At 41.8% G+C, this 24,445-nt stretch overlaps 2 long non-coding RNA genes across 3 annotated transcripts in view; both read left to right on the top strand.

Annotated features, from left to right (window-relative positions):
* Positions 1-5,419, top strand: part of LOC128349396 (uncharacterized) — a 36,811-nt gene extending 31,392 nt beyond the window's left edge. For both annotated transcript variants that reach the window (XR_008318795.1, XR_008318799.1), the window contains one exon: positions 4,592-5,419. This is a non-coding gene — a long non-coding RNA (uncharacterized LOC128349396). The remainder of the gene's footprint in view (positions 1-4,591) is intronic.
* Positions 5,420-19,775: 14,356 nt separating this feature from the next.
* LOC128349398 (uncharacterized) lies at positions 19,776-24,445 on the top strand. The gene is made up of 3 exons (XR_008318802.1): positions 19,776-19,868; positions 21,314-21,380; positions 23,898-24,445. It is a non-coding gene; the product is annotated as an uncharacterized LOC128349398 (long non-coding RNA).

Below are 24,445 nucleotides of genomic sequence, written 5' to 3'. Positions count from 1 at the left end.
ACCTCTGCAGCAACAAGAGGCTGTCCCTCTTGTAGCTAGGCTACTTCTCCATTCATCAGATGAAGATGGGCTATCACACTACTAATGAGTACATATCCGCTAGTTGTGCTAAGAATGAAATCCTAGGAGGAGAACATCACCCGGAAAAGCCTTTACATTCCATGTAGCATGTTTGGTTCTGCTACAGAGAGAGGCACAGAGCTTAATTACAAAAAGAAAAGCCAATTGCAGTTTTACCTTGTACTGTGTATCCTGTAAAGAGAATTACACAAAGAGCCACGGAAATCCTCCCATTACGCCCAAGAAACATCTGTGTTTTGGCCTGCATACCTCCACACTCCGCCAGCCACCAATGCCACTTTAGAAATGCAACAGGGCAAGGAGTGCAATTGCCTTTAGAAAAGGCTTTCAAAACCTCAAACCCAGCCCCTAACCTGCGTCATAACTTCCTACAGAATGACACATCCATCTCAAATTCTACAGTTTGTGGTCCACTTGACACAGGAGAAATGTTGCCTGAACAAGAGCTGTAGAATCTGCAAATAGGTCACTACAACAGTGAAGAGTTTTATTTTTGAGCTGGAAGTAAGAATGCCCCCGGCCAATTTACAGTGATCCAAACTTTTTTTTAATATAATGAATGAAGAAATAGTACTCTTCTCTCCTTTTTCTGAGCAGCAAGTGTTTCTTGTTAAACTTTCTACAGTGTCCTTTGGAAGAGAGAGCAAGATACTTATGATGTGTTTTTAATAATCTATTTACAGTTCACAAGAAGGTGACACAAAAGCTCCAAAAAGCCCCATGACAATGAGTCTGAGCTAGCCACTAAAAACATCTGAAACAAAACAGGTCTTAACAAAACAGGTAATATTCTTGAAAGATTCTCAGAGCCACTTGATAGAATACAAAAAAGTGGCCACAAAGGATGCATTCAGACTGGCACTCTTGTGCCATCTTTTTAAGTCCCTATTTTTAGCCTACTTTCCAGTAGGTTTATGAGATCACTCAGCATTCTGTGTGTGTGTCAGTTTGTGTGTCCATCCATATGTGTCCCCCTGCCATCAACTTTTTGTTTTTAGGACACACAGAGACACCTCAATGGCATAGTTTGTGATGATATCACCCACCCCATTCAAAGATAGTGGACATGTGACTGTTTAAGGTGCAAGTGGGCTAACTTGTGAGCCACCTAACCGATATGAACTAAATTTGCTACAGCTGTAGGGACACATAGGGATGCCCCAATGGCATAGTTTGTGATGATATCATCCACCTCAGTCCAAGATAGTGGACACATGAACGTATGAGGCACAAGTGGGTTAACTTGTGGGCTAACTGATTTGAACCAAATTAGGAAGAGTTGTAGTGAGTGATACAAGTGAGTGATACATAGAGGCACCTCAGTAGCATAGTTTGTGATGTCATCCACACTGATTCAAGATGGCGGATGCATAAACATTTGAGATGCAAGTGGGCTAACTTGTGAACCGCGTATCTGATTTGAACCAAATTTGCTACAGCTGAAGGGACACATAGAGATGCCCCAACGGCGTAGTTTGTGATGATGTCACCCACTCCAGTCCAAGATAGTGGACATGTGAATGTTTTAGGTGCAAGTGGGCTAACTTGTGGACCGTCTAACCAATTTGAACCAAATTAGATAAAGTTGTAGTGAATGACATACAGGGACACCTCAATGGCATAGTTTGTGAGGATGTCATCCACTCCAATTTAAAATGGCAGACACATACACTTGAGGTGCAAGTGGGATAATTTGTGAACCACCTAAACAATTTGAACCAAATTTACTTCAGCTGTAGGGACACATAAGGACACCTACTACTACTACTACTACTACTACTACTACTACTAAGAATATTTATATACCGCTCTTCGACCAAAGTTCTCAAAGCGGTTTACATAGAAAAATAAACACTACACAAATAGGATGGTCCCCTGTCCCCAAAGGGCTCACAATCTAAAAAGAAACACAAGGTAGAAACCAGAAACAGCCACTGGAAGGATGCTGTGTTGGGGTTGGATAGGGTCAGTTGCTCTCCCCCTGCTAAATATAAGAGAATTATCACTTTAAAAGGTGTCTCTTTGCTCATTTAGCAGTGGTGTAGCCTGTGATGATGTCATCCACCCCATTCAAGATTTCTATTTATTTATTTAACACATTTGTATACTGCCCAAAACGCAAGTCAAGATGGCAGACATGTAAACATTTGAGGTGCAAGTGGGCTAACTTGTGGACCGTGTAACCAATTTGAACCAAATTAGGTACAGTTGTAGTGAGTGACACACAGGGACACCTCAATGGTGTTGACCACCTAACCGATTTGAACTGAATTTAATCCTGTTGTAGGGATAGTGAAAGGAAAGTAGGCAGATTCATTCTTACTAGAACAACTTGTTACTATTGTCTTCGCCAACTTCTGCTTAAATTGTTCATCTGAATATTCATAAATACTAGCTTCAAATTAGTAGACTTAAACCCTACTGACAGAAGTTTTTTAAGATTAATTGTTCTTGAAAATACAATATTTATTCAGCATATAAATAGTAGTGTAGTGTTTCTAGAACAAGGATATTAATTTAAAAGGTACTGATCAGTACATTACTGGTCATGAAATCAATTATCAGGAAAAGCAGATTAAATATGCAGCATCTCTCTTGTAAATGGACATCACTGAAACCACCTAAGTGGTTTCAGATGAAGATATAGTTGCTTAACAGTAAGAACATAAGAACGGCCCTGCTGGATCAGGCCCAAGGCCTATCTAGTCCAGAATCTGCTTTCTCACAGTGGACCATCAGATGCCTCTGGGGAGCCCACATGCAAGAGGTGAGGGCATGCCCTCTCCCCTACTGTTGCTCCCCTACAACTGGTATTTAGAGAGGCATCTTGCCTCTTAGGCTGGAGGTGGCCTATAGCCCTCAGATTAGTAGCCATTGAGAGACCTGTCCTCCTTGAATTTATCTAAACCCTTCTTAAAGCCATCTAGGCTGTTGGCTGTCAGTAGATGTAGAAACTACTGAGAAATATTGTTTAAAGGAGTCTAGCACATAATCAGTAATCAGTTCTATGATAACAAAGTTTCCAGCAAATCTCAGATAGCTGGTATATCACACATATGTCAGCTGTAGACAAGAGAGACTCATAACCTTTTCCACTACACTGTAGCCTGGTTTGTTTGTTTTAAAGTGGTGACTTTTAGAAGGGCCCGTAGCTTAATGATTAAGGCTATGATGCATGTGTAGAAGAGCCTACTCAGTCTATGACATTTCCAGTTAAAAGGTTTGGAAGCAGGAATGGGAAATAGCCCTTCTTGGAGTATAGACAGTACTGGGCCGGATGAACCAATGGACTGAGGCAGTGTAAAGCAGCTACATATGTTCATATGACTGAAATAAAAATGAAATCCTATTTGTACAACTGCACTATATTAGTATGGTGGGAATGTGCAATTGCAATTGGGAATGTGGGAATGTGCAATTGCAATTGTTCTTTGATATTAAAAATTATATTCCTTTTATATTGTTAACCAGATTTAAAAAGAGCTGTTTTAACTCTAATACTGTAGCATGTAATGTAAAATGAGTTTACTGAATAATAATAAAAAAATTAAACTATGATCTGTGAGTGTGACAGATAAATAATACCTCTACCATGGGGAAAGACTATCAACAGCCTGGGCAAAGTTCAGGTTGGTCTCTGGGCAAAAAGACAACCCACTTTTAATTGGGCAGGAGTTAATCACAGACCATCCCTTCTTATCCTTGTATCTCCCATTCTTCTCTCTGTTGCTGTCTGTCTGCTTTTCCAGGGTTTAGACTGTAAGCTCCTTGAAGCAGATACCTATCTTGTTGCTTGTGCTACTGGTAATAAAAATACCAAGTACACTGATGGTGCTGTGTAAGTAAAATAACAACAGCACAAGCCAGCTGCACGAACAAGCTGTGTGGCATGCTGAACTCTAGACAGTACTTAAGAAGGTCCAGTTGTGATCTGGTGACACTTTGGAAGAAGATCAAATGACTACACATGGAAAACAGCACTGGTAATCATGTCAGTGTTTTTCATTCAGTTTGACTGTACTGCTCTTTGTTTGTTTCTTTGTCAGCTAGCAGATACTTTTAGTCATTTAGAGAGCAGAAATACATAGGAAATTCACTCTCCCATTCCTCAACAAGGCAATTTGTAGATGCCATGTCCTAGATGCCTGATAACATAAAAGACAAAACCCTAGAACAGGACTGCAAAACTTTGGCCCTCCATCTGTTATACTACAACTTCCATCATCCCTGACTATTGGTCACTGTGGCTGAGGATGAAGGGAGCTGTAGTTCAACAACAGCTGGAGGGCCAAAGTTGTGCAGCCCTGCCCTAGAACATTCATTATACAGAGCTGGGTGTGGTAGGGTGGGATGGATCAAACCCAGGCAAAGTAATTTATAGCAGTATAGGTAGCTACCTTCCCACAGGGGCCACAAGAGAACGGATTATGGGAGCAACCACTTATTTCAAGAGTTTCCTTCACAAACAATATGCCTGACCCTCTTCCTCTTATTATTATTTTATTTACAGCTTTTCCAAAAAAGAAAAGAGATAAAATTCTAAAGACGTTGTTGCACACCTAGCAGATGAAATCTGGCTGAATTCCTTTACATTTTTGTTTGCATCTTTCTCCCCCCATTAATGAACTCAGAAGCTGTACAAAGTTTATTAAGAAAGAAGCATACCTCAAGGAACTTACTGGCCACACAAGACTACAGTGGGAGCAAGTGCTACTTCCTGCTTTTACAAACAGTTTTTTGGTGAAGTGGAGATAATCAGCCTCAGTAGGAAACTCTGACATAATTATTCTGTACAAAGAATGTGATTGATCAAAACTGACATTCTTATTATAACATAACACTTTCCATGAAGCCTTTCAACTACTGAAGAAATAAAATTTACACAGAAGAACTTTCCTTTTAACATCACAGATATACCCAGAGCTGGTTTCTCCAGCCAGACATGTGCTGTACTCCTCCCATTGCCTACTTCACCTTGGTTCTGCTGTTTCAATATTTTAAACTAGAATTACAGCAACACTGTGTGTCCTGTGTGCTAGAATGAGGGTTGTTTTGAACACCTGTATGGGAAAGAGGTATGATTTAAAGTACAGCATGGATGAAAAGAAGAGAGCGCTGTGTTGGGAGTTGCTATAGCATTGTCTCTGTTCTTTATATAGGACATGCTTGTGTATTTGAATGTATCATGTGTACTGGCTTGGGGGAGGAGTCTGGGTTTATCTATCTGCTCTTCACTTGCTGTCTTGAATTCAAACTGAGAGGTTCTCCTTCTCTCTGCATAAGAGACTAGCTGTTTATTGTTCTCTTAGTCTATGTTTTAGTTGGTAATAAATATCAAACTTTCTCATTTAAAGTTGGCTTCCTGTTCAGTTACTTATAGAGCATAAGTCATTTCTCTACAACACGCGGAACCACCCATGTTTTTCTCACTAGCCTTTAGACATAATGCAGAGCCACAGGTCCAGTGGACCCACGATTCGGTGCCCCCCTCTCCCAGCCACATTCAGCTGTTTGGGAGAGCTGCCTCTCTGCAGTCAGTGAGACTGCAGAGAAGTGGGGAAGCAGGCTGTGCGGGCTTCCTTCTTGACAGAAGGACAGCCTGCATAGCCAATCGGGCCGGAGTGAGGGAGGAGCTTTCTCCCTCAACTCCAGTTCTGTGAGGCCAAAACTGCAGTGGCAGCATTTGGATGTAACACTGGTGCCGCCGAAATGGAGTTTGCAGTGGCAAAACTCCACTCTGAACGGAAGTAGCTTTTTGATACTTCATAGGGTTGCCACCTTTTCTGGTAGGGTTGCTGGATGTTAACACACAGCTACACAAAAAGCAGACATTTAACACAGGCAATGTATGGCTCTCCAGATGTTGTTGAACTACAACTTCCATCATCCCCGTCACAATTTATTACAGCTGGGAATGATGAGAGCTATAGTTCAGTAACATCTGGAGAGCCACATCACCTATCCCATCTGTTGAATGTCTGTCTAATACGCAGCTGCTAAAGGTACAGAAGCCCTTCCAGAAAATAAAGATAGTGCCTTGGCATCCTGTTGCTGTTATTGTTTTTGGTGAAATATTATTGATTATTTATTTATTTATTATTTATTATTAAAACTTTATACCGCCCTTCCAAAAGGCTCAGGGTGGTTTACATTAAAACCATATTTACATACAAATGTAATATAGTCAAACAGATTGATGTTAAGGGCAGAAAGGTTGCCAAAGAGAAGATAGTTGAGTCCTTCCATGCTGGATTACAGCACCTGAGGCCTAATGTGACCAAAACCTGGGCCCCTCTGATCAGGGTTGTCAAACTGCAGGCCTCTGGCTGCTGGCCTACAACTCCCATCATTCCCAGTCACAGTGGCCAGTTGCCAGGGATGATGGGAGTTGTAGGCCAACAGGAGCTGGCAGGTTACATTTTGACACCCTTGCCTTTGACCCAAATGCCACACTCTTTCCTCTCCCTGCACTGCCATGAACACAAAGAGGTAGCCAAGAAAGCTGCATTTGGCTTTCCAGTTAATCCCCTATAAAATCACATGGCTACCCCTGCACTGTCCATCTCACACATTCCAACCCTGATATATTTGTATATAGGCATTCGCTTGGTCACTTGTGACAAGTATAAATGCTTTCCAGAAAACTTGGTTCCTCTTTTTCTTTTCACCTAGAGTAAACAGCCCCGGACTGTATGTACATGAGTGGATGAAGAAAATCCTGACAGGAAGGCAGATGAAAAAGAAAAAGTTCCTGAAAACTTTGGAGAGATTCTTCATAAGAAGGCAGAATTGGAAAAAAAGGCTAGAAGTCTTCTCTGAACTTGCCAGACAATTTTCAAGTGAAACACTAAGAACCAAACTACCTGTTTATACACAAGTGTGTATTAGTGATCACCCAGTAGAACTTTTTCTAACTGGAAATGTCTCTTCAGGAAATGGTGATGGGGAGAGGAGAAGCAGCAGGGGGCAAGATACTTAACCCTTTCCTCGCCTCAAATCACACAATCTCAAGCGTTATTTAGAGGTTTCAGGGGCTCTTAGCAATCAAGCTGCCCTCTTTGGTCCCTCTCTTATCCAGGTGGATCCCCAGAAAATCACTCCACCACAATTTTGGTCACATGTGAATGTTGTTCAAGTGGGACAGAATGTGGAAGAGAAATGTAAGATACATTCTTGCAATGTAATATTTACATCTTAATTGCAGACTAATTTAAGCAAAAAAAACCCCCAACCCATACATTTCATGTATTTAGAATCCCCCTAAGTCTAGGCACAGCAGAGGGAAGGGAAAGCAAGCATGGGTTCTTCAGAGTGCTGCCTCAATGGTTTACTGAAAGATGGATACAGAGTTTAGTTTAAAATTGTTATCAAGACAAAATCTGACTTAATAACTGAAGATAATCTAAACATTTCCTTGAAAGAAACTGCTGCCTTCTGAAGTATTTTGATAAATCTCTCAAGGCTTATCTTTCAAATCATCACTAATCTTTTCATAAGTATAAACTGCCTTCCCCTGTTCAGGAAGGGACAGAAACCTTTTCTCCAGGGTCCTAAACATAAGTGTGTGTTAACTGCATTACTTCACGTATTTGTTTTTATCTTGACAAGTCACAATTATTATGGACAGAAAAAACTGTGGCTTAGCACAGATGACTATTTACACACATTATTTGATTGTAATGTTTTTCATGATGCCTATATAACGACTTGATGCACTGATTGCATTGTCCCATCAAGGATAATTTTAGCACTTTCCTTCTTACTCAGGGCCAAACTACATGTTTAGTAAAGTGCTAGATTGGACTTTGCAAGTCCCCCGCCCCTCCCCCCCAAATAACAGAAGTGGGGGAGTGCAATCTGGATCAAGACCGTCATGGTGTGGGGGAGGGAGCTTTGTGATCCAGATCAGCACCCCAAAAGCTGCTCTTTGCCCAGGAAGGAAACTTGTGTTTTTACCAACATAGACAACAAAATACAGAAAATTAGCTGAGATATATTTATAACAAGCAAATCACATGGCAGATAGCTATTATCATGAAACCCTGTAAGAGAGTGAGAATAGGAATATTTCTTTTCTCACTCACAGTTTGTTTAGCCACTGGGCAGTGTTCAAACTACTTAGTCATGCATAAGCACCATTGAAAACAATGAGATAAGTTAATCACAACTAATTTGTCCCATGAATTTAAATTATTATTATTATTATTATTACATTTATATCCCGCTCTTCCTCCAAGGAGTCCAGAGCGGTGTACTACATACTTGAGTTTCTCTTTCACAACAACCCTGTGAAGTAGGTTAGGCTGAGAGAGAAGTAACTGGCCCAGAGTCACCCAGATAGTTTCATGGCTGAATGTAGATTTGAACTTGGGTCTCCCCGGTCCTAGTCCAGCACTCTAACCACTACACCACGCTGGCTTAGTTATTAGTAACTTAGTCTGGATGCTGACCATTGTCCTTACACCGGCTGAAAGTGTCAGCAGGTTTACAGGGGCATTTAGCCATTGAGCTAAAAGGTGTTAGAAAGCTGTATTCCTCAAGTAAAAATGGGGGCCAGAATAATATGAATATTCATAACAGAAGTCCCTTTAATTTTCATGCAGTTAGTTTACACAGTTGGGGTGGGGAGCAATCAGTGGCACCTCAAATCAAATGACTTTACCAAAACTATATGACCCATGCACCTCTACTGACTGTTTTGCTTCTTGGAAAGGTGAGAAGTGTGTCACTTTTTCTTCCTGCAATGACTCAAATGAAAAATAATGTTCTGCTGGGAGAGACTCTCTTTATATGGGCAGCTATATGGAAAATATGTGGGCAATTCATTACATTCCTCGTTAACTGTTTCTGAACACTTTGGATCAAACTGCAAACATTTTCAGGGCACATTAAAGTAAATGAAGAGCTTTGCATTCTAATAGTCATTACTTTTGGAAAGGAGATTGCTTTCCTCCTGCTAGACTGTGGGTTTACCTATCCAAGCAGACATGTGGATTATGGTTGAATGTCTGGGATTATTTGTGAAATTCAGGAATAGCTACTAACAAAAGAGGTACTGAGGTTTCAGAATGAAAACCAGCCCATAGAAAAATATCCATATTCCAATTTACAGAATGATGTATTTTCTGCTACATTCTGGAACCATAGAATTTGCTTGCCAGGATCATGCTAAAAATCCCAAACATAAGGGTCAAACTAGATGTGCCTTTAATCACATCATTGATCCTGGCATGCTTGCTAGGTTCGAGCATGGTCCTAGCACAATGAGGGGTGGAGGAGAGCCAGATCCAGACAATGGGAGGGGGTAGTGTTAAGGCGGGATGTAACCCTTTATTCCACCCCCATGTGTGCGATTTGCCTTCAAAATAAAGCTCAGTTGAAGCCAACTGCCAATTTAAACTGCAATGCATTTTACATTAGGCTGCCTTTGACAGCTGTTCAAAACGTCTATTTAGTTCAGAATATGTCTGCTAGGCTGCTAATTGGGACCAACCATAGGGAATCATTGATTGTCAATTCTGAAATAACTCCACTGGCTGTTGTCAATTTCTTGGAGGAAGAGCGGGATATAAATGTAAAAATATAAAATATAATAAAATATAATAAAATAAAATAAAATAAAATATAATATAATATAATATAATATAATATAATATAATATAATATAATATAATATAATATAATATAATATAATATAATATAATATAATTATTATTATTATTATTATTACACAATTCAAAGTGCTGGCACTTACATGTAAAGCCCTAACAAACTTGGGAACAGAGGTGTAGCTATAATTGAGTGGATGGATTCAAAGAACCCGGGGCCCTCAACTCCACCCCTCCCTATTTTCTTCAATATCTCTGAGGGGCCACCATGGAGAGGGGTGAACACAGGTAAGAAGGCAGCTGGTACCATTGTAATACTGAGCAATGCAGTGTTGAGGAATTCTTAGAAACAACAGTCCACATTGTCAGGAATACCAACAGAACTCACTTTATAATTTCATACAAGAGTTCAAACAGTTAAAAATTATTTTTAAATCCTTGTATATGTCACAGTTTACCTACACAGATAAGATGCACACTTATAGAATACATCGCCACTGCAGCTATCTTGTTCTGGGTGTCTTCTCACTGCCCACTCTGGAAACAAAGGTTGTTTTTAGTCCATAGTTAATCAACTATTTCATTTCAGTCTAACTTAATTTTTCAAGTTTAACATTTAAGATCAGTTAAATAGTGGATTCAATTTCACATATTTCCATAGAAAATCCTATTTACTACATAGTACTATTAAAAGACAGGACAAAACTGTTAATAGGAAAATACTAAAGCAGTATCTATGCACAAAAAAGTGTTGTGAATATATTTTTGCATGGATAAGGCACATGGGCTTAGCTTTTGCGAACATTCCTTATGGGTGTTCTTGTCATTCCACATTGTGAATTCTGATGTTGTTTAGTCTTAAGGCAATGTTGTTCTTCAATATTATTTAATTACCTAGTGAAAAAGAAGTTTGGATTCATCTTGGGGACATGGAGGTTACTTAGGACTGATTCTGATGTTCAGTCCAGAAGATTACATATAGAAGTTATGTAAATTATGAAGTTCTTCCAGAAGATTACATATAGAAATAGTTCAGACATGTAGATAGATTTTGGAGGGGTGCGAATCAATTAGCAGGATACCAGATTATTTTGATCTTCTGCTCACGAATCTTTCCTAGCAAAGGGGTGCTATTTGAGGAAAATGGGGTGCTCCCCAACCTCTGTCATTTCAGATCACATGCAATTCCTCAGATACACTGGTCAATATTCATACCAAAGCCACGTGAGTATAAATAATTTAAATGAACTCCTTTTAAACCTAAAGGAGTGTGTGAATGATTTGAATGGTGCTAGTAACATTACTGTACTTATTTTGAAGTATATATAAAAAAGAAAAGAAAAGCAAATACTCTTAATATACACTGCTTTTGTGCAGTTGAACCTTTATATATCCAATAGTGGGCCACTAGATTTTCCTGAAAATCTTCCTCCAACCCCTTCACACACTGAAATCTCATCCTCACCCCATCAAAAAAAAACAATCGGTCTCCAGGCAAAACCCCACATGCTCTTTCATTGTCTTTGGAAGGTACCTGACACATCCATTCTCCTCAAAAGTCCTGTGTCAGTATTTCTGCTGCACTGGCATCAATAATTGAAGTGCAAACACTAGAAGAGACTAGGAAACCTGACAATTTCACCTGTTCATAACAGAAGGTCTTAGAAAAAGGAGACGCTGTAATTATATACTGACAGTGCCAAATTCACAGTAATCATCACTGTGAATGCTGTTCCCCAAAATGCACTCCATTCACTAAGAAAATGAATGATTTGGAATGCTAAAACAGTCCATGACACACCAACTGTCTTGGCCTAGATAATGTAAGTTATTCAGAGTGATTGCTGCATATCTGAAGGGATGAGAAAACATTTGTTGAAACCAGTTTTAAATTGGTTATTTTCAAAAAACACATGTCTAGCTATAACAAATTGCTTTGCCTGTATACACTTTTAGGTATGCCTAAACCTACTGAAATCAGTGAGTCTAACTCTGCACAAGATTGCAGCCAAGCTGGGCAAACGAATTGTTCTGGAGAATGTGAATTTCCCCACTTTAAAAAAATATAACCCACTTTAACTCCAAAAGTTCCCCAATACTTTTACACACAGCAGGCTTACTAAGAGGCTTTAGTGCGAACTGCAAAGTTGTCCCCAAAAAAGACACAAATAGTGGATTTTTTAAAAAGCTCGGATATAAATTTGGCTATACTCTAAAGCTCTGTGAAAAACCCAAATTGTGTGTGAACTGCTCCCCGATAACTCGCAGGGACTTCAGGGTAAATCTAGCTGATATGGGAATGCATCCCCTCCATTCTGGCAGAGATGTGCGTTAAAAGGTTTTTAAAAGCCCCATGTGAACAACTCCCAGGTAACTCACAAGCCTGCATTTATTATGCCACAAGTCAGCCTGCTTTGGGCAAGTTTGAAGTAGTGCAATCAGTTTAGGCTGAGTTGCCATTTGGGTCTAGAATAAAGCAAGTACACGACCATTGCAACATGCTGGGCTGGTTCAGATGTCACGCAGAATTGTGGTTAAATCTTGGTTCCGCACAATGCCTCAGAGCCTCAGGAGCAGGTTCCTTCCCTCTACTGGAGCTTTTCCAGACTGCCAGCTTTACTGAGGGAGGAAGTGGCTTAACTCAGCACAAGTTAGGATGAGCATATATACAATAAACTATCTTTATGTGCTTATAAATAAGCAAAAATTGAAGTAAATCTGAGTCATTCACATTGCTGCTGCTGCTGCCAGCCTGCTGCCTTATTCCCCGCCACCTCCTCCCTCCTCCACCTCCACAGGATACTCCACCATTTCTAATAGGTTTTCCAAGCGTTTCCTGATCCTTTTAAATATATATATTTAAATTTATTTATTTATTTATTTATTTATTTGCTTGCTTGCTTGCTTGCTTGCTTGCTTGCTTGCTGTTCTGGTGGTAGAGTGGCATGGTACTTCTTACCAGAGCAACAATTTTAAAAATTGCTGCTCTAGGACTAAAGCACCATGCCACTCTACCACCAGAGTGCCAATTAAAAAAAAAAACAAAACAAAAAACCCCAAGTTCTTCTACTAAGAACTAATCAGCCTACTTTCCTTTCACTGTCTCTACAACTGGACTAAATTTGGTTCAAATCATGGTCCACAAGTTAGATCTCTTGCACCTCAAATGTTCAAGCATCCACCATCTTGGATTGGGGTGGATTACATCATTACAAACTACACCACTGAGGTGTCCCTGTGTGTCACTCACTACAACTGTATCAAATTTGGTTCAAATCATCCTCAAGTTAGTATACTATTGCCTCAAAAGTTCACATGTCCACCATCTTGGATCAGGATGGATGACATCACCACAAACTACACCATTGGGGCATCACTATGTCCATACAACTGTAGCAAATTTGGTTCAAATCAGTTAAGCAGTTCACAAGTTAGCCCACTTGTGCCTCAAAGGTTTACACATCTGCCATCTTGAATCGGTGTGGATGACATCATCACAAACTATGCCATTGAGGTGTCCCTGTGTGTCATGAACTGCCACTGTATGTAATTTGGTTTAAGTTGATTACAGAGTTCACAAATTAGCCTGCTTGCACCTCAGATGTTCACACTGCCGCCATCTTCAATTGGAGTGGATGACATCATCACTCACTACGCCTTTTGGGCATCCCTATGTGTCTCTGCAGCTGTCGCAAATTTGGTTCAAATTGGTTAAGAGCCCCTGGTGGCGCAGTGGTAAAACTGCCGCCCTGTAACCAGAAGGTTACAAGTTTGATCTTGACCAGGGGCTCAAGGTTGACTCAGCCTTCCATCCTTCTGAGGTCAGTAAAATGAGTACCCAGAATGTTGGGGGCAATATGCTAAAAAAAAATCATTGTAAACCGCTTAGAGAGCTCCGGCTATAGAGCGGTATATAAATGTAAGTGCTATTGCTATTGCTATTAAGCGGTTCACAAGTTAGCCCATACACACCTCAAAGGTTTACACATCTGCATCTTGGACTGGGGTGGATGACATCATCACAAACTATGCTGTTGAGGTGTCCCTACAACTATACCTGATTTGGTTTATATTGGTCCAGGCATTGCAAAGTTGACACATGACAATTATTGGCCACACACACACAGAATGTCAGGTGATCTCATAAGCCTACTGGAAAGTAGGCTAAAAAGGAGTGGAGAAACCCTTGACAAGTTTATTGAAAATTATCGAATATCCCACCAAAGAGTTCTTAAAGTGCTACTTTTTAAGGACACAGAATTGATGCCTTTTTAAGGACCACAGATATGACACAGATATTATACAGATTTTGATCTGCCAGTTCTGGATAGGATCACACTCCCCCCAGAACGAACAGGTAAGCAGTCTGCGGGTGCTTCTGGATCTGAATCTCTTCCTGGTGTCTCAGGTTGAGGCAGTGGCCAAAAGTGCTTCCTGTCAGCTTCAGCTGATATGCCAGTTCCGTCCGTTTCTTGATATGAACAGCCTCAGAATGGTGGTACATATGCTGGTAACCTCCAGACTAGACTTCTGCAATGTGCTGTATGTGGGGCTGCCTTTGTACATAGTCCAGAAACTGCAGTTGATACAGAATGCAGTGGCCAGGTTGGTCTCTGGGTCATCTTGGAGAGACCATATTACTCCTGTGCTGGAAGAGCTACACTGGCTGCCAATAAGTTTCCAGGCAAAATACAAGGTACTGGTAATTACCTATAAAGCCCTAAAATACTTAGACCCTGGATATTTAAGAGAACATCTCCTTCACCATGAGCTTCATCTCCCATTGAGATCATCTGGAGAGGTTCCTCTGCAGTTGCCACCAGACGAGCTGGGACGGGCCCCACCCCGAGACTCTGGAATGTGCTCCCTGCTAAAGTAAGAGCCTCCCCATATCTGACACCTTTTAAGAGATCTTTAAAGAAACATTTTTTCACCCAAGCTTTTAATTAGATTTATAGTTCTAATACTTGTAATGTTGGGTTTTAAGTGTTTTTAATGTTAATGATTTTAATGTTTATATATTTTAATTGTAACCCGCCCAGAGATGCATGTTTTGGCCGGTATAGAAATATGCTAAATAAAATAAAATAAAGAGCCAACAGTCAAGAAAAACAGTGAATAATGTCACTGACTGTATGAATTGTACCTTGCTGCTGCCCTTATGAAGTTGTCATCAATTCCCCTTAGTGTGAATGCGCCAGACCCTAAGTGTTGGAAGTTGGCGTCAATCTCCATCTGGGGAAAACCCAGCTTGTGTGTGCATTGCAATAATTCTACTTCTGATCACAGTTAGAATTAAACCAAGATCAGTCATGACCAAACCAATGAATCTTGGTGTATTCTAACCAAATTTTGAAAAAAACCTGAAATTTGAACCCAAGGTTTGAAGGAGCTTTCAGTTCTGTTTTCCCCAAGCAATTTCGTTAAAATAAACCAAGATTGCTTGGTTTGCTCAGCCCACCTTCTTAACATGCCAATTAGAATCTATCAGCTGGCTATAGAAGCTCTGAAATGTGACCACTCTGAAACTGAATGGACTTTTGCCCTGCTTGGAGCAAGTCATTCTGGTGGCTGATGCCTAAGTCTCATATTACAACAGCTATAGCCAAATATGGTAGTTTCCACTTGTGGTAAATTATTCAAATAATCCATTTCCCACCAGCATGGCTCACACATGTGTGTAGGGCAAGAGTGGCCAACCTTCAAGCAAAATGATGTGAACCGGTCCCGGGTTTTCTCAGAAGGCTAATGAGTATATCTCCAGAACTATTGAGAGTTAATATTCATCCTAAACTAACCTCATGCAGGAGTTTATGTGAGTGGTGATATATGCTGCTTCTCTTTATAATATGTATGTATTAACTGCTGCCCCCTTATCTTGCACATGGAAAACGGAAACTAGTCATATGATGCTGTCTCTGTAAGTTGTAACAGGAAAAAAGCTCAAGATTGCTTTAAGCAAAAAGTGCAAATAGTTCCATGTGTAAAAACCACAAACAAGCCAAACCAGAGGAAATTCATAAAATCAACAACAAACAGCTGTTCCATAGTGATCTTATCTATGAAAAGTATTGTACGTGATTATTTTTTCTGACAGAGAACAGAATCAACCTTAATTTTATGACTTGAAGTATATAATTGGCAAGGGTTTGACATGGATGACAAACATTTTCAACATCTGACACTAAAAACGCACATTTTCAGCATTGATATAGTACTGAAACATAAACCTCTCCTCCAAGTGATCTCTGCTACAGAAGTTATCAGGAACCTGTCTGAATAACTTGGGTTACCAACTGACTAGCAAAAGAAGGGCCTAGCCAGTTTTGTTATTTACTTTGGGGTCAGTTGCCAGAAAAGCAGGAGAAAAGTCTAAAGGGGGATGGGTTGTTTGCCTCTCAGCCCAGAAGAGTTCTAGCGGTGGGGCCTTAGAAGTGGTGCAGCTCAGTATTTTTTGTGGGACTGAGAACAGAGCTCAGTTGCTGACATACTGACTAAATTTAAGTCCCATTGGAATTAATAGGACAACTAGTGAGGATTACCTATAACAATCAACTAGTGATGATTGTTTTTTCACTGTCCATCTTAGATGAAAAGTGAGTTTTTGCTCTGGACTGCCCCTTGATCTGATGCCCCCTCCTGCCCTGCTGCGTGCCCATAAATATTTGCCTCTATCATCATACCTACCCACAAAATACAGCCTGACAGACTAAGTGATTCGATGGAGGTCCCACTGGAATAAGTAAGACAAGGTAATCATCACTAGTTGTCCTACTAATTCCAATGGGACTTGAATTTAGTCAGTATGTCAGCAACTGAGCTCAGGTCCACGAAAAATACTGAGCTCCACCACATCCTAGGCCCCACCACTAGAACGCTTCTGGGCCTTGACCCAGACAACTCCACCCTCAGGCCCCATCCTGCTACTATATTTTATTTCAAGAGCTGGCAACCCTATAAATACCATATGTACTACATACGGTAACATGTGAGGACCCATGCATTGCTTACATTTGTCTGACTTCATGTCTGAATGCTCTTCAATGCACAAAAAGAAAAACAGATATAAAAAGCTAGCATATCAGGGAGCAAACTAGGCTAGAACACTTCTCTCTATGTTTCCCATGTGCAGGACTGACATTTGGATTGCATGGAGGAGGAGTACTTCATCATGTGAGCCACGCCTATAGCCTGAAGAAATACAGACTAGGAACAGGCCTGCCACATCATCTGATGCTTTCTTATGTGGTCCTGTTCTCTGGGACCTTCTGACCACTGTGGCTTCATGGTTAAGACTGCAAATTCGGTAGTTCCCGTGTTTCTCAGGGCAATTGCTTCATGCTGAGGTCACAGAATACGTTGAGCAGGTTTGTTGCAAAGTAATGCAATAAACAAAGCCCAGAATTAACGATTTACAGCCTGAACCTCTGCACGTTTACAAGTGTAGCTTCCTCCCAAGCAAGTGTGTTTAGAATTTCAGCCTTAACACTCAGCTAGACGAATTATTCCTCATCTGAATCACATGCTGTACTTTCCTGGCAGACACACACCATAAAAACAGGTTGCTCACCTGTAACTCTTGATCTGGAAGTAATCCATTTTATTCATAACAAATAGGTTCTGCACCTGCGCAGGGACCTCACAGCTAGCTCCTCAACACGCCTGCTCTGCCTCACACGTGCTTTGTGCTTCTATTGAAAGCAGTTGGGGGCGCCATTTCCTCAGTTTCTCGCAGACCACCCTTTTCCTTCCAATCTGTTCTTACTGGTGTTTCCTGTATTTTCTTTTCTACGGATGCTGGGTAGGTCTGGGAGGGTTTTATGAATACAACGGATCACTTCCAGATCAAGAGTTACAGGTCAGTAACCTGTTTGTCTGGATCGTGATCCGTTGCATTCATAACAAATGGGTGATTAGCCAGCTTTTCCCATGGTGGTGGGCACAGTAGACCTGAAGCTTATGGCAACACCCTTTTTAATACACTTCTCCCAACCCTGCCTGCTTTGTCATTCGCAGGTCAATAGCATGTTTTATAAATGGGTATTGGGAATACCATGTTGCTGCTGCACAAATATCTGCCATCTGTATTCCTGACAAATGCGCCGCTGAGGTTGCATACGCCCTAGTTGAATGTGCTTGTATTGTGTGTGAGGGGTTTATCCCCTGCAGCCTGAAAGCCTGCACAATCATTTCAACTATCCAATGTGCTAATCTTTGTCTTGATACAGGTAAGCCCTTGTGCCTCCCTTTGTATGCCAAAAACAGTCTTTTTGACTTTCTCATTGGTTTTGTTCTCTTTAAATAATCTAGGAGTGTTCGGCGGACACCCAGAGAATGCAGTGCCTTTTCCAACGCCGTTTCTGGTTTTTGGAAAAAAGTTGGTAAGACAATTTCCTGATTTAGATGAAATTCTGTTACAATCTTAGGGCGGAAGTCTGGATCCAGTCGCATGACCACCTCATGCAGATAGAACTGTGTGTATGGCTTGTCCACTCTCAAAGCTGTCAGTTCACTCACACGCCTTGCTGTGGTGATTGCAATTAGGAAGGCTGCCTTGAGGGTGACCAATCTGAGTCTTGCATACTCCATTGGTTCAAAGGGAACTTCTGTCAACGAGGACAGTACCTACGACAAACTCCACTGCTCTATAGGCTTCTTTACAGGTGGATATAGATTGAGTCCTTTCATAAATCTCTTCCAGTGGATGTAAGAATACAGTTGTGCCATCCCACCCTTTATGCTTAGACAAGATGGCAGCCAAATGAACTTTTATTGACACATTTGCCAATCCATTCAATTTTAACACGGTCATATACAGGAGCATCTGTTTAACAGTGGCCTGCTTCGGACAGTAACCCTGCTTTTAAGCATGGGCTGTAAACCTTTTCCATTTGTTGTTATAGTTACATCTTGTAGACAGCCATCTATTATTCAGTAATATCCTTTTCAAAAGCTGATTCTTTCAGCAGTATATTTATATTTATTTATTGAGGTGTACAGAATTAAAACAAAATATAACACATTATAATTTTTATCTTTTTATGAATTTTAAGATAAAAACACATTAAACACACATTAAAATTTAAAAATTAAATCTCAGTTGATGGCCTGGGAGAACAGGTACGTCTTCAGGGTCCTCCTAAAAGCAAACAGAGAAGGAGATGCTCTTATTTCAGCAGGGAGCACATTCCAAAGCCCTGGGGCAGAAAAGGCCCAGTCCCGAGTTGCCACCAAATGGGTTTGCGGCACCCGTAGTATACAAGTCACGTTGTCCCTTAGTATCTGCACCAGAATCCAATTGATTATTGGTTGTGGTGGGAATAGATACAAGAGGCCCCTGTTCCACCTGTGCTGGAACGCATCGCCTAGAGATTCATTTCCGATTCCTGCACATGAGCAGTATTTCCGACACTTTTTGTTGGCAGCAGTCGCAAATATATCCACTGTTGGATGTCGCCACAAGTTGAAGACTACCTGGAGACAAGTGTCCTTGATTTCGCACTTGTGGCATTGATATTGATAATACATTTGACTGAGGTTGTCGGCTAATATATTGTCCACCCCTTATGTGTATGGCCATTGGATATATTGTGCAAGCTATGCACCAGTCCCATATCCGGTTGCTTAGGGTGCACAACAAGTTGAACATTATGCCCCCTTGTTTGTTGAGATATACAATCGCTGTCATATTGTCCATCTGCACTTGTGTTACTGTGTTTCTGAGCATAGGTTCGAATGCCTTCAAGGCCAGAAACACTGCCAGCAACTCCAAGTAATTTATATGCTGTTGGGCCTGAGGTTTGGACAATCATTCTTGAATCTGATGTTCCCCACAATGGGCTCTCCAACCTGTCAGGGAGGCATCGGATGTCACCCACTGAGTTGGTGTTGTTGGTTCAAATGGAATTCCCTGTAAGAGATTCTCTTCTAATGTTAACCAATTCAGGAAGGTCAGCACTGTATGTGGGATTGTTAGCAACACCTTTTGACTGTCGACATTTGGACGGAAACTCCTCAGATACCAGCTCTGTAACGGTCTCATACACAGTCATGTGTATTGCACAGTGGCTTTTCAAGATGCCATGAGGCCCATTAACCGCTGTATGTTTTCTGCAGGTTGTAAAGGACTGTGCTTGAACTGCTGAACCTGGTGTTTGAGCTGCTGATACCATTCTACAGGTAAGTATGCCTTTTTTGTCTCCAGGTCCAGGACTGCCCCGATAAAACACAGGTGCCGCTGTGGCTCTAGGCGCGATTTCTTCGTTCACAGTGATCCCCAGATCCTGCAGCAATTGTAACATAAAGAGGATCTGCAAACGTAACTCTTTGCTGCCGCTTACTAGAATCCAGTCGTCCAAATATGGATAGACCACTATTCCGTGTGTTCGCAAATAAGCCACTACTACAGCCATGACCTTCGTGAAAATACATGGGGCTGTTGACAGGCCAAAAGATAAGACAGCATATTGGTATACTGCACTTTAAATCTGAGGTACTTGCGGTGGTTCTCCTGTATTCCTACATGGAAGTAGGAGTCCTTCAGATCTAACGTTGCAGCCCACTCCTCCTTGTTTAGGAAGGATAGTATTCCCTGCAATGTTGCCATCCTGAACTTGTGAGCCAACACAAACCAATTAAGGCCACGAAGATACATGATTGCCCTGATTCCTCCATCCTTCTTTGGGATTTGGAAATAACGGGAGTAAAACCCGGACAATCTCTCTGTCCACTGCACTGGTATGATTGCCTGCTTCTCCAGGAGCACTTGCACCTCCCCTTGTCATTCCGGGGTTGCTTTGGTGTACTTCAGTCCTGAGAATGAAGGCAAAGTTTTGAATTTTATCGCATAGCCAGTCTCGATAATTCTGAGTACCCATTGATCTGATGTTATGTTGTGCCATGCATGGGCATGGCTTGCCAACTTGATGGTATTGTTGGCAATTACAAGGCAGATGTTGGGTGCTTTGGCAATTGTCAGGTGATGTACATGCTGTGGACAGTTGTTGCAATCAAAGAGTCTGATTTGGATTTTCCTTGTTGGTCCTGACGTTCTGATTTTTATTTCTCTGGGCAAATCCCTTGTTTCTTTGAAATGGTTTGTATTGCCATCTATAGTCTCTCCTGTCCTGATATTTGAAAGGTCTTTGGCGACCATAGCTGCGATTACGTGAGGCAGATGTGGTTGCCATGAATGTTTTTGCCATATACTTTGAATTTTTTAACGTTTCCATTGTTGAATCTGTGCTCTCATTGAAAAGGCCCTTGCCATCAAAAGCCAAGTTCTCAACACGCTCTTGCATATCCTGCTGTAGCACTGTCAATCTGAGCCATGCATGGCGACGCATAGTCACTGCAGTGAACATGGCTCTGGAGTGGACTCCATTTCAGCAAGGTGTTTAAAAGCACTAAGTTGTTGCCTAGTGACTGATGTTGTTTTTTCATAGAGCTCCGCAAACCTATCTTGAAACTCCCCAGGTGACAATGAGGTTGAGTCCTGAAAAAGAAAGTCCCACAGAAAATGATTGTATCAAGCCATACAGGCTGCATAATTTGTTATACGGATCGACAAGCTAGAGGTAGTATATTTGTTTCTACCTAACACATCTAACTTCCTCCCTTGTCAGATGGCATTGTATGACGACGACCTCCCCTTGGATGATGACGCACAATCGGTACCACGTGTCACAGCAGGTAAGCATTATCTTCCTCTTGGATGTGATACAAATGTTCCAATCACTTCGATGTCAGTGTGGAGGCCAGGAGTACCTCCCAGGCTGTTTTCGCTGCCTTGGTGATCACAGGGATCATCAGTAAAGATACAGGGTGTGATGTCTTTGCTGCAGCCATCATATTATACACTAGATCCTTTAATTCTGTCTCCGGCATCCTCAGGTCCATACCAAGCGCTTCCACAATTTCCCTAATAAGGGCATGGTAAGCTTTCAGCTCCTCAGATGGGGATGTTGATAGTCTGGGAGGGACGACTGAGGGTGGGTTAGATGGGTAGCTGGCCCAATCAGAATCTGATTCTGCCGATTCCGAAGTGTAACCCTCCACCTCCTCCGATGAAGGAGATGATGGAACCACAGGTGGGGTAGCCTTTCTTTTCCTTTTACATGGTCCCTGTTCCACCTGCTCACCTGGGGCTGGCACAACTGGTTGCATTGCCTGTGTTTGACACGCAGTAGAAGACAAAGTTGGTGCAGTAAGTGATGCTGGGCAAGTAGTCTGTGTTGCCGCGGTCAGCATGGCAACTTCCACTCTTACATTGTTTTGGTGAAGTTCTCGTTGTGCCCTCCACTGGACGTACTCAGAGTAATCATCCAGCAATGCATGCCTGAAACCGCATGAATGCGTGGGCTCTGTGTCATGCCCTCGATCTCAGACAGCGAGGAGGAAGGGGAAGCTGTCAACATTCCATCTGATGCCAGGGTGTCTGAGGGGCAGAGCCCGGCTGTCAGTTTCCAAGAAACGGCTGAGGCAGATGATTTAGAGCAGACACAACAACCTGAGACAGCAGAAACTGTGATGGACCAATCAGAAGAGGAGCTATGCAAGCAACCTCCGCTGACTCCACAACAGAGGAGAATTACAAGACAGAGAACACAGCTAGAGACTATTAGGAGGAGTAAACGCCTCTTGCAGAGGGCTGATAAGCCTTGAATTCCTGCCAACTGGGAGCTCTCGGCTTGTGCTATAAATTGCGTCACCAGCTTTCTATTCACTGCTGGAAAGCAACGTTTGTCAACTTCCGTGTTGACTGCTTGCAGCCAAGCCCAATAAGAAGAACTGTGTCCGAGCCGTATCTTGTTTCTGCAACTCCATTGGAGACTGTGAACTTCCCTGCCAGGTGGCCAGATACTGACACTCTGCTCTGCTCTGAGCTGGCGGTAGACAGAGCCCCTGCGTATTTGCATATGAGCAGGAGACTTCCAGGAAAGGGGCACATACATCACAGCTGCAGTTGTCAGTACTGGCACAGTTATCTTTTTTGGGTTAGAAACATTCCCTGAAGTTGTCTGTTCCAGAGTGTGCAATGGTGACATTACCTGGTATTGACATACCCCATAAAGTGGTGACATCGATGGGGGTCTTTGGAGGAGCCACTGGGGAATCATCAATATCTTGCTCAACATCAAGAGCAGAGCCTAGGAAGCCATGGAAAGTAGATCCAGAGGGAGTGCTTGACATGGAGTCTAACAAGTCTAACAGGGAATTAGTTGTATTTTAGTTTAATGAAATGTCCTCATCCTTGTCAAAGTCAGCAACCAAATCCGTAACTTCTTGCCCCTTATTTCGTCTGCTCCACTGTGGAGTAGAAGGGGACTGTACAGATGTCTGAGCTGGGGATAACAGAAGTTGTCTTCTTGACACTGAGGCTGTCGGTTTTGAAGTAATGCCCAATGTTGTCGACACTGAAGTCATGGTGTTAGTTCCACCAGGCTTCGACATCGATATTGATGGCTTCGACATTGGCGGCTGTGGCGACATATACGTCCCTTCGGGTGTCGATGCTGTCATCACCTCACCTGATTCCCTTGTCGGGCTATAAGTCTGTACCACTGTTGGGGATGGAGTACCTTTCCCCAGTTTTTCACGGTGTTTTTTCAAGGGAGGTGCTGAAGTATCCTCTTCTGGGACAGACCTTTGCTCCCTTTCCTTATGCCTGTGAGTGGACTTCGAGACCTCTTTCGGTCTCTTGAAAACAGGCTCCCCTTGCTCGGCATGGTTTTAGACTGCGATGAAGCAGATCTGTGCAAAGTTATATTCAAGCTGGGCAATGTGCTCAAGCGTGGCCCTGACATTGAAGGATAGTCTCAGTGGCCACAAAGCTTCATCGTATAGCACTGCCCGAAGGCAGAGCGCCCTGTTTTTCATAGTCTGCTTGGAGAACGAGCAGATCTTACACGAAGCTGTATTATGCTGCTCCCCAAGGCATAGCAAACAGGATTCATGATGGTCAGTTGAAGGCAGCTTCGCATGGCATTCCACACATCACTTAAATGTTGTCTTTGACTCCACAGCAAATGGGATCGGGCAGAGCAAACAACCCACCGCATCCACACCTCTCTTTCTCCTTCCTTCCTTCCTTTTTTACACGTCCATTTTAAAGCTTTTGTTAGAAATCCGTTTAGCTAAAGAATGGTCAAGAAGTTCCATTGTCAAATCCTTGAAAATAAACAATGCTCTCTCTCTCTCTAATTACAGTCAATTTGAGGAGCCAGCAACGAGATATTGACGCATTGGTGGTCAAACAGAAACTGAGGAAATGGCACCCCCAACTGCCAATTTCAATGGAAGCACAACGCACGTGCAAGGCAGAGTGGACGTCTCGAGGAGCTAGTCTATCCGTGAGGTCCCTGCACAGGCACAAAATCCATTTGTTATGAATGCAACAGATCATGATCCAGATTCCTATTAATTACTAGATCACACTTCAAATGGTTCTTCCACCAAATTGAGACAGTTAAAAACCAGAATGGGCAAAAAAAATTGTTTGTTCAATTGACACAAACTAAAAAGTGGTACTCTGTGTTAAAGTGTGCTTAATATTGTTATGGTAACATTAATTTGTGCCATAAGGTATGTTTTGTATTAGAATCATTAGAAGACTGGAACATAAGCCAGCTCAATCTAATAGAGATGTGCGATTCAATTTGCTCACGAATTAATTTGCGGCAAATCAGGGCAACTCACAGATTCAACCGTGAATTGAATTGCCCCTTTAAAAAAGGGACTGATTCAACTGCAAATAA

The sequence above is a fragment of the Hemicordylus capensis genome, chromosome 3 (genome assembly GCF_027244095.1).
Source record: "Hemicordylus capensis ecotype Gifberg chromosome 3, rHemCap1.1.pri, whole genome shotgun sequence".
Lineage (NCBI taxonomy): Eukaryota > Metazoa > Chordata > Lepidosauria > Squamata > Cordylidae > Hemicordylus > Hemicordylus capensis.
Note: the sequence above shows the minus strand (reverse complement) of the source record. Positions and strands in the feature narration are given on the sequence as shown.